Source organism: Dermacentor andersoni, chromosome 1, assembly GCF_023375885.2.
Source record: "Dermacentor andersoni chromosome 1, qqDerAnde1_hic_scaffold, whole genome shotgun sequence".
Classification (NCBI taxonomy): domain Eukaryota; kingdom Metazoa; phylum Arthropoda; class Arachnida; order Ixodida; family Ixodidae; genus Dermacentor; species Dermacentor andersoni.
The window spans coordinates 5,587,536-5,599,536 of NC_092814.1; positions in this window are offsets into that span (position 1 = coordinate 5,587,536).

Below are 12,001 nucleotides of genomic sequence, written 5' to 3' on the forward strand. Positions count from 1 at the left end.
TGGTTTCGATTTCCGTGACAGAAATTCAGCAAGAGAGCAGGCGCTTTGTTGCGACGCGGAAAAGAGTGCAGCGAAGGAGGCTGAAATAGCTCGTTCGGAAGACCTAGTTCTGCCAAGTGAGGAAATCTTGCCGACTTTCCCTCCCGAAATTCAGCAAGAAAGTCAGCGCTGATTTACGACAAAGTACTCAGTGCGAAGAATGAGGATGAGACCTCAAGCTGCAGAGGCGTCGTTAAGCAAGCAGAGGAAATCGTTTCGATTTCCGTGACGGAAATTAAGCAAGAGTGCAGGCACTGTTTTGCGACGCGGAACAGAGTGCAGAGAACGAGGCCGAAATATCTTGTTCGGATGACCTAGTTCTGCCAAAGGAGGAAATCTTTCCGATTTTCCCACCCAAAATTCGGGAAGACAGTCAACGCTGGTTTAGGACAAAGTACTCATTGCGAAGAACGAGGATGAAACCACCAGTTGCAGAGAAATAGTTAAGCAAGACCAGAAAATCGTTTGGATTTCCGTGACAGAAATTCAGCAAGAGAGCAGGCGCTGTGTTGCGACGCGGAACAGAGTGCAGAGAGGAGCCTCAAATAGCGAGTTCGGAAGACCTAGTTCTGCGAAAGGAGGAAATCTTTCCGATTTCTCCCCCTAAACGCAGGAAGACAGTCAGCGCTGATTTACGACAAAATACTCAGTGCGAAGAATCAGGATGAAACCGCTAGCAGCACAGGCTTAGTTAAGCAAGAAGAGGAAATCGTTTCGATTTCCGTGACTGAAATTCAGCAAGAGAGCAGGCGCTGTGTTCTGACGCGAACAGAGTGTAGAGAAGGAGGCTGAAATAACATGTTCGGAAGACCTACTTCTGCCAAAGGAGGAAATCTTTCCGATTTTCCCTCGCGAAATTCAGGAAGACACTCAGCGCCGATTTACGACAAAGTACTCAGTGCGAAGATTGAGCATGAAACCGCTAGCGCCAGAGGCGTAGGTAAGCAAGAATAGGAAATCGTTTCGATTTTCGTGACATAAATTCAGCAAGCGATCAGGCGCTGTGTTGTGAGGCGGAACAGAGTGTAGAAAAGGAGGTTGACATAGCTAACTCGGGAGACCTAGTTCTGCCAAAGGAGAAAATCTTTATTATTTTCCCTCCCAAATTCAGCAAGACAGTCAGCGCTGCTTCACGACAAAGTACTCAGTGCGAAGAATAAGGATGAAACCGCTAGGCGCAGAGGCGTAGTTAAGCAAGAGGAAATCGTTTTGATTTCCGTGACAGAAATTCAGCAAGCGAGCAGGTGCTTTGTTGTGACGCGGAACCGATTGCAGAGAAGAAGGCTGAAATAGCTAACTCGGGATACCTAGTTCCGCCAAAGGAGAAAGCCTTGCCGATTTTCCCACCAGAAATTCAGGAAGAAAGTCAGCGCTGATTTACGGCGAAATACTCAGTGTGAAGTTCGAGGATTATCCGCTAGCTGCAGAGGCGTGGTTAAGCAAGCAGAGGAAATCTTTTCGATTTCCATGACAGAAATTCAGCAAGAGAGCTAGCGCTGTGTTCCGACGTGGAACAGAGTGCAGAAATGGAGGCTGAAATAGCTATCTCAGGAGACCTAGTTGCGCCAAAGGAGGAAATCTTTCCGATTTTCCCTCCTGAAATTCAGGAAGCCAGTCAGCGCTGATTTACGACTAAGTTCTCAGTGTGAAGAATGAGGATGAAGCCGCTAGCTGCAGAGACGTAGTTAAGCAAGAGGAAATCATTTCGATTTCCGCGACAGAAATTCAGCAAGCGAGCAGGCGCTTTGTTGTGACGCGGAACCGATTGCAGAGAGGCAGGCTGAAATAGCTAACTCGGGAGACCTACTTCTGCCAAAGGAGGAAATCTTTCCGATTTTCCCTCGCGAAATTCAGGAAGACACTCACCGCCGATTTACGGCAAAGTACTCAGTGCGAAGAATGAGCATGAAACCGCTAGCTCCAGAGGCGTAGGTAAGCAAGAATAGGAAATCGTTTCGATTTTCGTGACATAAATTCAGCAAGCGAGCAGGCGCTGTCTTGTGAGGCGGAACAGAGTGTAGAAAAGGAGGCTGACATAGTTAACTCGGGAGACCTAGTTCTGCCAAAGGAGGAAATCTTTCCTATTTTACCTCCCAAATTCAGCAAGACAGTCAACGCTGATTTACGACGAAGTACTCAGTGCGAAGTTTGACGATGAAACCGCTAGCTGCAGAGGCGTAGTTAAGCAAGAAGAGGAAATCGTTTCGATTTCCGTGACAGAAATTCAGGAAGCTAGCAGGCGCTGTGTTGTGACGCGGAACAGAGTGTAGAAAAGGAGGCTGACATAGCTAACTCGGGAGAGCTAGTTCTGCCAAAGGAGAAAGTCCTGCCGATTTTCCCTCCCGAAATTCAGGAAGAAAGTCAGCGCTGATTTACGACAAAGTTCTCAGTGCGAAGAATGAGCATGAAACCGCTAGCTCCAGAGGCGTACGTAAGCAAGAAGCGGAAATCGTTTCGATTTCCGTGACAGAAATTCAGCAAGCGAGCAGGCGCTGTGTTGTGGCGCGGAACAGAGTGCAGAAAAGGAGGCTGACATAGCTATCACGGGAGACCAGCTTCTGCCAAAGGATGAAATCTTTCCGATTTTCCCTCCCGAAACTGAGCAAGACAGTCAACGCTCATTTACGACGAAGAACTGAGTGCGAAGTTTGAGGATGAAACCGCTAGCTGCAGGGGCGTAGTTAAGCAAGAAGGAGAAATCGTTTCGATTTCCGTGACAGAAATTCAGCAAGAGAGCAGGCGCTGTGTTGTGACGTGGAACACAGTGCAGCGGAGGAGGCTGACATAGCTAACTCGGAAGACCGAGTTCTTCGAAAAGAGGAAATCTCTCCGATTTTTCCTCCCGAAATTCAGGAAGACAGTCAGCGCCGATTTACGACAAAGTTCTCAGAGCGAAGAATGAGGATGAAACCGCTAGCTCAAGAGGCGTAGGTAAGCAAGAAGGAGAAATCGTTTCGATTTCCGTGACAGAAATTCAGCAAGCGAGCAGGCGCTGTGTTGTGACGCGGAACAGAGTGCAGAGAAGGAGGCTGAAATAGCTCGTTCGGGAGACCTAGTTCTGCCAAACTAGGAAATCTTTCCGATTTTCCCTCCCGAAATTCAGTAAGACATTCAGCGCTGATTTACGACAAAGTATTCAGTGCGAGCAATGAGGATGAAACCGCTAGGTGCAGAGGCGTAGTTTGGCAAGAAGAGGAAATAGTTTCGATTTCCGTGACAGAAATTCAGCAAGGGAGCAGGCGTTGTGTTGCGACGCGGTACAGAGTGCAGAGAAGGAGGCTGAAATAGCTTGTTCGGAAGACCTAGTTCTGCCAAACGAGGAAATCTTTCCGATTTTTCCTCCCGAAATTCAGCAAGAAAGTCAGCACTGATTTACGACAAAGTACTCAGTGCGAAGAATGAGGATGAAACCTCTAGCTGCCGACGCGTCGTTAAGCAAGAAGAGGAAATGGTTTCGATTTCCGTGACAGAAATTCAGCAAGAGAGCAGGCGCTGTGTTGCGACGCGGAAAAGAGTGCAGAGAAGGAGGCTGAAATAGCTTGTTCGGAAGACCTAGTTCTGCCGAAATGAGGAAATCTTTCCGATTTTCCCTCCCGAAATTCAGCAAGAAAGTCAGCGCTGATTTACGACAAAGTACTCAGTGCGAAGAATGAGGATGAGACCTCAAGCTGCAGAGGCGTCGTTAAGCAAGCAGAGGAAATCGTTTCGATTTCCGTGACGGAAATTAAGCAAGAGTGCAGGCACTGTTTTGCGACGCGGAACAGAGTGCAGAGAACGAGGCCGAAATATCTTGTTCGGATAACCTAGCTCTGCCAAAGAAGGAAATCTTTCCGATTTTCCTTCCTGAAATACAGGAAGAGTCACCGCTGATTTACGACAAAGTGCTCAGTGCGAAAAATGAGGATGAGACCGCTACCGGCAGATGAGTAGTAAAGCAAGAAGTAGAAATCGTTTCGATTTCCGTGACAGAAATTCAGCAAGAGAGCAGGCGTTGTGTCGCGACGCTGTATAGAGTGCAGAGAAGGAGGCTGAAATATCTAGTTCGGAAGACATAGTTCTGCCAAATGAGGAAATCTTTCCGATTTTCCCTCCCGAAATTCAGGAAGATAGTCAGCGCTGATTTACGGCAAAGTACTCAGTGCGAAGAATTAGGATGAAGCCGCTAGTTGCAGAGCCGTAGTTAGGCAAGAAGAGGAAATCGTTTCGATTTCTGTGACAGAAATTCAGCAAGAGACCAGGCGCTGTGTTGCGACGCGGAACCGATTAAAGAGAAGGAGGCTGAAATGGCTAGTTCGGAAGACCTAGTTCTGCCAAAGGAGGAAATCTTTCCGATTTCCCCTCCCGAAATTCAGGAAGAGAGTCAGCGCTGATTTACGACAAAGTACTCAGTGCGAAGAATGAGGATGAAACCGCTAGCTCCAGAGGCGTAGGTAAGCAAAAAGAGGAAATCGTTTCGATTTCCGTGACTGAAATTCAGCAAGCGAGCAGGTGCTTTGTTGTGACGCGGAACCGATTGCAGAGAAGGAGGCTGACATAGCTAACTCGGAAGACCGAGTTCTTCGAAAGGAGAAAATCTCTCCGATTTTCCCTCCCGAAATTCAGGAAGGCAGTCAGCGCTGATTTACGACGAAGTACTCAGTGCGAAGTTTGACGATGAAACCGCTAGCTTCAGAGGCGTAGTTAAGCAAGAAGAGGAAATCGTTTCGATTTCCGTGACAGAAATTCAGGAAGCGAGCAGGCGCTGTGTTGTGACGCGGAACAGAGTGTAGAAAAGGAGGCTGACATAGCTAACTCGGGAGAGCTAGTTCTGCCAAAGGAGAAAGTCCTGCCGATTTTCCCTCCCGAAATTCAGGAAGAAAGTCAGCGCTGATTTACGACAAAGTTCTCAGTGCGAAGAATGAGCATGAAACCGCTAGCTCCAGAGGCGTACGTAAGCAAGAAGCGGAAATTCTTTCGATTTCCGTGACAGAAATTCAGCAAGCGAGCAGGCGCTGTGTTGTGGCGCGGAACAGAGTGCAGAAAAGGAGGCTGACATAGCTATCACGGGAGACCAGCTTCTGCCAAAGGATGAAATCTTTCTGATTTTCCCTCCCGAAACTGAGCAAGACAGTCAACGCTGATTTACGACGAAGAACTGAGTGCGAAGTTTGAGGATGAAACCGCTAGCTGCAGGGGCGTAGTTAAGCAAGAAGGAGAAATCGTTTCGATTTCCGTGACAGAAATTCAGCAAGAGAGCAGGCGCTGTGTTGTGACGTGGAACACAGTGCAGCGAAGGAGGCTGACATAGCTAACTCGGAAGACCGAGTTCTTCGAAAAGAGGAAATCTCTCCGATTTTTCCTCCCGAAATTCAGGAAGACAGTCAGCGCCGATTTACGACAAAGTTCTCAGAGCGAAGAATGAGGATGAAACCGCTAGCTCAAGAGGCGTAGGTAAGCAAGAAGGAGAAATCGTTTCGATTTCCGTGACAGAAATTCAGCAAGCGAGCAGGCGCTGTGTTGTGACGCGGAACAGAGTGCAGAGAAGGAGGCTGAAATAGCTCGTTCGGGAGACCTAGTTCTGCCAAACTAGGAAATCTTTCCGATTTTCCCTCCCGAAATTCAGTAAGACATTCAGCGCTGATTTAGGACAAAGTATTCAGTGCGAGCAATGAGGATGAAACCGCTAGGTGCAGAGGCGTAGTTTGGCAAGAAGAGGAAATAGTTTCGATTTCCGTGACAGAAATTCAGCAAGGGAGCAGGCGTTGTGTTGCGACGCGGTACAGAGTGCAGAGAAGGAGGCTGAAATAGCTTGTTCGGAAGACCTAGTTCTGCCAAACGAGGAAATCTTTCCGATTTTTCCTCCCGAAATTCAGCAAGAAAGTCAGCACTGATTTACGACAAAGTACTCAGTGCGAAGAATGAGGATGAAACCTCTAGCTGCCGACGCGTCGTTAAGCAAGAAGAGGAAATGGTTTCGATTTCCGTGACAGAAATTCAGCAAGAGAGCAGGCGCTGTGTTGCGACGCGGAAAAGAGTGCAGAGAAGGAGGCTGAAATAGCTTGTTCGGAAGACCTAGTTCTGCCAAATGAGGAAATCTTTGCGATTTTCCCTCCCGAAATTCAGCAAGAAAGTCAGCGCTGATTTACGACAAAGTACTCAGTGCGAAGAATGAGGATGAGACCTCAAGCTGCAGAGGCGTCGTTAAGCAAGCAGAGGAAATCGTTTCGATTTCCGTGACGGAAATTAAGCAAGAGTGCAGGCACTGTTTTGCGACGCGGAACAGAGTGCAGAGAACGAGGCCGAAATATCTTGTTCGGATGACCTAGCTCTGCCAAAGGAGGAAATCTTTCCGATTTTCCTTCCTGAAATACAGGAAGAGTCACCGCTGATTTACGACAAAGTGCTCAGTGCGAAAAATGAGGATGAGACCGCTACCGGCAGATGAGTAGTAAAGCAAGAAGTAGAAATCGTTTCGATTTCCGTGACAGAAATTCAGCAAGAGAGCAGGCGTTGTGTCGCGACGCTGTATAGAGTGCAGAGAAGGAGGCTGAAATATCTAGTTCGGAAGACATAGTTCTGCCAAATGAGGAAATCTTTCCGATTTTCCCTCCCGAAATTCAGGAAGATAGTCAGCGCTGATTTACGGCAAAGTACTCAGTGCGAAGAATTAGGATGAAGCCGCTAGTTGCAGAACCGTAGTTAGGCAAGAAGAGGAAATCGTTTCCATTTCTGTGACAGAAATTCAGCAAGAGACCAGGCGCTGTGTTGTGACGCGGAACCGATTAAAGAGAAGGAGGCTGAAATGGCTAGTTCGGAAGACCTAGTTCTGCCAAAGGAGGAAATCTTTCCGATTTCCCCTCCCGAAATTCAGGAAGAGAGTCAGCGCTGATTTACGACAAAGTACTCAGTGCGAAGAATGAGGATGAAACCGCTAGCTCCAGAGGCGTAGGTAAGCAAGAAGAGGAAATCGTTTCGATTTCCGTGACTGAAATTCAGCAAGCGAGCAGGTGCTTTGTTGTGACGCGGAACCGATTGCAGAGAAGGAGGCTGACATAGCTAACTCGGAAGACCGAGTTCTTCGAAAGGAGAAAATCTCTCCGATTTTCCCTCCCGAAATTCAGGAAGGCAGTCAGCGCCGATTTACGTCAATTTTCTCAGAGCGAAGAATGAGGATGAAACCGCTAGCTCCAGAGGCGTAGGTAAGCAAGGAGAAATAGTTTCGATTTCCGTGACAGAAATTCAGCAAGCGAGCAGGCGCTCTGTTGTGACGTGGAACACCCTGCAGAGAAGGAGGCTGGCATAGCTAACTCGGAAGACCCAATTCTTCGAAAGGAGGAAATCTCTCCGATTTTTCCTCCCTAAACTGAGCAAGACAGTCAACGCTGATTTACGACGAAGAACTGAGTGCGAAGTTTGAGGATGAAACCGCTAGCTGCAGAAGCGTAGTTAAGCAAGAAGAGGAAATCGTTTCGATTTCGGTGACAGAAATTCAGCAAGAGAGCAGGCGCTGTGTTGCGACGTGGAACAGAGTGCAGTGAAGGGGACTGAAATGGCTAACTCAGGAGACCTAGTTTTGCCAAAGGAGAAAAGCTTTCCCATTTCCCCTCCCGAAATTCAGGAAGACAGTCAGCGCCGATTTACGACAAAGCACTCAGTGCGAAGAATGAGTATGAAACCGCTAGCTCCAGAGGCGTAGTTAATCAAGACGAGGGAGTCGTTTCGATTTCGGTGAGAGAAATTTAGCAGGAGAGCAGGCGCTCAGTATGGGTTTCAAAAAGACCAGTCCACAGGGTTAGTTCTACTGCGTCACAAAGAATATATCCTGACGAATTTGGAAAACAAGCTCCTCACTCTAGGTTTATTTCTAGATTTCAGTAAAGCATTCGATTATAGTAACCACGATATTCTTTTTCATAAGCTCAATCTTTATGGAGTTAGAGGAGTTCCTCTTAATTTCTTAGGTCGTATCTCCAGAATAGACGCCAATATGTACAGATAAATACCTTCAGGTCCGAAGAAAGATTTATACTATCTGGAGTGGCTCAAGGCAGCATTCTTGGTCCTTTGCTTTTTGTTCTCTATGTTTACGATATTGTAAATATTTATTCCTATGTGATTTTTTAATTTATTCAGAAGGCACCAGCATGTTTCTAACATCACGTTCTTACACCGAGCTTATCACAACATTAAATGAAGTGCTCCTGAAACTTAGTACATGGTCTACGCAAAACTGGTTATTGTCAATCCATCCAAAACTAAAGACATAATGTTTCGTCCCAAAAGAAGCACCTCCGCTTTACTACATGGCATAGCCTCAAATAATGCTCATACTGAATTTGTAGAAAGCATCGAAACCCTAGGCGTGCATTTTGTCTCATCGCTGCTATGGAATGACCCTGTAAACTTTTTAGCACTAAACCTGAGTCAGGTAACAAGTATCATAAGCCGAAACCGATACCTTCTTCTTACATCAGGTAAATTAATTTTATATAAAGCTTTATTCGCCTCCCATATCATTATTGTCACCTCGCATGGGGCACTACGACTGATACGAATTTAAACAAATTATTTTTACTACAGAAAAGGATAGTACGCGTCCTCGCAAATGTTCCGTACGATACACACACCGAGCATTTATTTGACAAGTTTAAAATTATCACAGTAGAGGAAATCCATAGGCGTCAACTTTTGCAGAAGTTTTATCACATGAACAGGAAAAGCGATCTAACCGTTGTTAAATTATCATGTTTAGATGAACGTGTCCCCTAACGTTTCACAGGAAACACAGAACCCTGGACAGTGCACCGCTTTAGAACTAATTACAGCTCACAAATGCTAAAGAACAACTTACCAAGGCTTTTAAATCCTTACACTAAATCTGGAATTGATATTTGTGCCCTTACCCCATCAGAATTTTCTCGATTTAATCAGCAGAACTAATAATATTCATGTCTAAAGGTCAGGTTCTTGAGGCGCGCAGATTAGTTGAGTGTACAGCTTGTTGACATATATGTTATCTGTATATGTGTGTACTTACATATACTTTTTTGTGATGTGTGAAACGTCATTTAGTCCGTCTCATGCATTCTTGCAAAACTGTATTTTCGCATTGTCAAAAACACGCAGCAGCTGGGCGCTGCCCATGTCTTTATGATCAGGAGGGGCAGGGTGTATTTTCAAGCGGCACTTGCAGCTTTTCTTCCCTGTCTCCCCCACTCAATTGGAAATATACATATATTCAAATATTCAAATCTCAGTGCGAAGAAAGACGTACGATGAATGAGCGCGCTCGGGAGACGTAGTTAAGCCGGAGGAAGAAATCCTTTCGATATCCTCGTCAGATATTCAGCAATAGGCGTTGTGTTGCGACACGTACAGAGTGCAGAGAAAGAGGTTGAAGTATCTAGCTCGGAAGACGTAATTCCGCCGGAGGGGGAAATCTTTCTGACATCTCCATCTGCGATGATTCAAGGTAACCAGTCGGATACCGCCAGGGCGGGTTTGGACAAGCGGACATTCCTTCACATGTCCTCGGGGTGTCTTTGTACCGTCGAGGATCTGGGTGCCTTTTTCTTTTCCCTGTCGTCTCGGGGTAACTAAATGGGAGTGAACCAGGCACAGATGCCCTTCTGGAGTACCACGGGCCCCAAACTGCCACGTCTCTGTCGCAGATGGAGTTATTGTGCTTTCCCTTTACCTCTTCATCCAAAATGATGTGCTTGTGTTTTGGGCCAAGCTAACACCAAGATCTCTCCCGAGGAAAAGGGCTGGAAACCACCGGATTGACCGAGGGTGATGTCAGCCATCTCAAGACGCCGGATTGGGGAAAGGGATGTGTCTGTTACCACGAAGGGGTAATAGGTGTCCACGGCTTTGTGAAGCTATCGAGGGATAGCTTTAACGGGGGCTCCTTGGCTATGATGTATTGATGTGATAGCGCAATATATGGAATTGAAATAAAGACGAGATGGACGCTTGGTGATCGAGAATCGGCAGCTGCGACGTGAGCCTGAACATCTTATCCGCATCATTGGTATGGTTTGTTGCTGTACCATATTGACCCGCGTGCTCGTCGATTCTACGTCGTTACACTGGTCGAAGTGCTAGGCCTTGAGCGTCGCAATAGTTGTTCTATTTGTGGCGAACTCGATAGACGTGTCCAGCTTCACCAGAATGGCAGTGGACTGGTTCACGGTCCACGATGCACCACAAATCGGTTTTCCGACGCCGATAGTTCGGCGGCAACTCACCATGGAGCCAAGGATTTGGTGCGCATGCCGAAGATACGATATTATTTTTGCTACCGGTATCGGCGGGTCGGTAGACCCTACGGGGCTGACGATATCAGACAGTTATAGCATAACGTACGTTATACACTATAGTACAGTGTACGCTAAGCAGCGCACGTTTAATACAGTTTCAGTTGGCCTACGAGATATTCCCATCTCGAAGGCGATTTGTTGTGGCCATATGTTGTGGGTGACTTCATCGATAGGTGGCGCTGCCATCTCAAAGCTTTTTTTCGTTAGGCTTCGACTCATTCGAAACGATAAGCGATCTCGAAAACTCCACGAGGTTATCCAGAAAACTCTTCCGTCGATGGGGCCTGAGACTAAGCGAAAGCCGTTTACACAGTCATTTACTACGAACGAAGTGCATTTTACAAAAGCGAGGACAAACTAATTTCGAAGCGGGCAGCTTGGACCGCCGCCATGTTTCCCGCAGTCTACGCAAACCACGCAAAGACGTACGCTATAGGTCGTTTAGCGTTCTGCACATGTGCAGTAACCACCCGCAATATTATAGCGTAGGCAATGGTACAGCATACGCTAAACTAATACTGTGTAACGGCTCTTTTTGTAGCGTAGGTGATGTCCTAGTCGACATTGAAGTTGTGTTCATTAGACGGCCAACAGCCTCCGCATAAGCAAGGCGCCACGGCACTTCGCCACAGTCTGGCGATGAAAAAGCTCGCCGGACTTATTCCCGCACCACATCAGCTACAAAAGATAACGCTGGCGCCGGTTCCGTAAGGACAAGAACACATCCAAGCTGCCGAAACACTTCGCGCACAACTTCACGCAGAGGCCTGTTGTTACTCGCAGCCAGTACGGAAGTATCCGTAACCGAATTAATCATGTCATGCTGGCGGTATCGTTGCTGTAGGGCCCGTTCAATGGCTGTCGCCACTTTTGTGAACTCCGCCACTGTTGTCGGCGGATTTCTCACAAGGCCGGAAAACAGTTGCTTTTTCACTCCCCACAAAAGATACCGTAGCTTCCTTTTCCCTGGCATCTCGGGGTCTGCTTTACCGAAAAGGCGGGCCATGTCGTCTGAGAACATAGTAACGCTCTCATTGGGTTGTTGAATGCGCATTTTAAGGATACATTGCGCATTTTCTCTCCTGTCGATGTTTGTAAAAGTATCCAGCAGCTGTGTGCGGAAGTCATGCAACGTGGCAAAGCTCCTTTCCCGGTTGACTTACCACGTACGAGCATTGTCCTTCAGATAGAAATTGAAAGTCGAGAGTCGAGCTGGTCTTATGGTTGTATTTGGCGACATGCTCGAACTGTGTAGCCAATCTTGGACGTCTTCAAGGCCATCGCCAAGAAAGCTCTCCGGAACCATAGGGTTCTGCAGTTTTACTTGCTATGGAGCTGCGGTGGCCATGATAGTTGTAGGAGGCAAACGATTTCTCGAGGTTTCTTACAGGGGGCTGGACTCTAGCCTAGCAGGCGATGACTAAACCGGTGGACCAGTGTTTCGATGCGAGATTACGATTGCCGGTTCGATCGTCGGCTCCGCGAAGGGGTGCCAAGCATGAAGATTTCATTTCATTTATTTACCTTAGGACCCCACTGGGGTATTACAAAAGGGGTGGGTGTTCACAAAAAATAAAACACTCAAATTTGTGACAACAAGTACTCAGTCACATTGCCAGAAAAAGATGATGGACAGGTGAGAACGACGATATTGCGGGGAA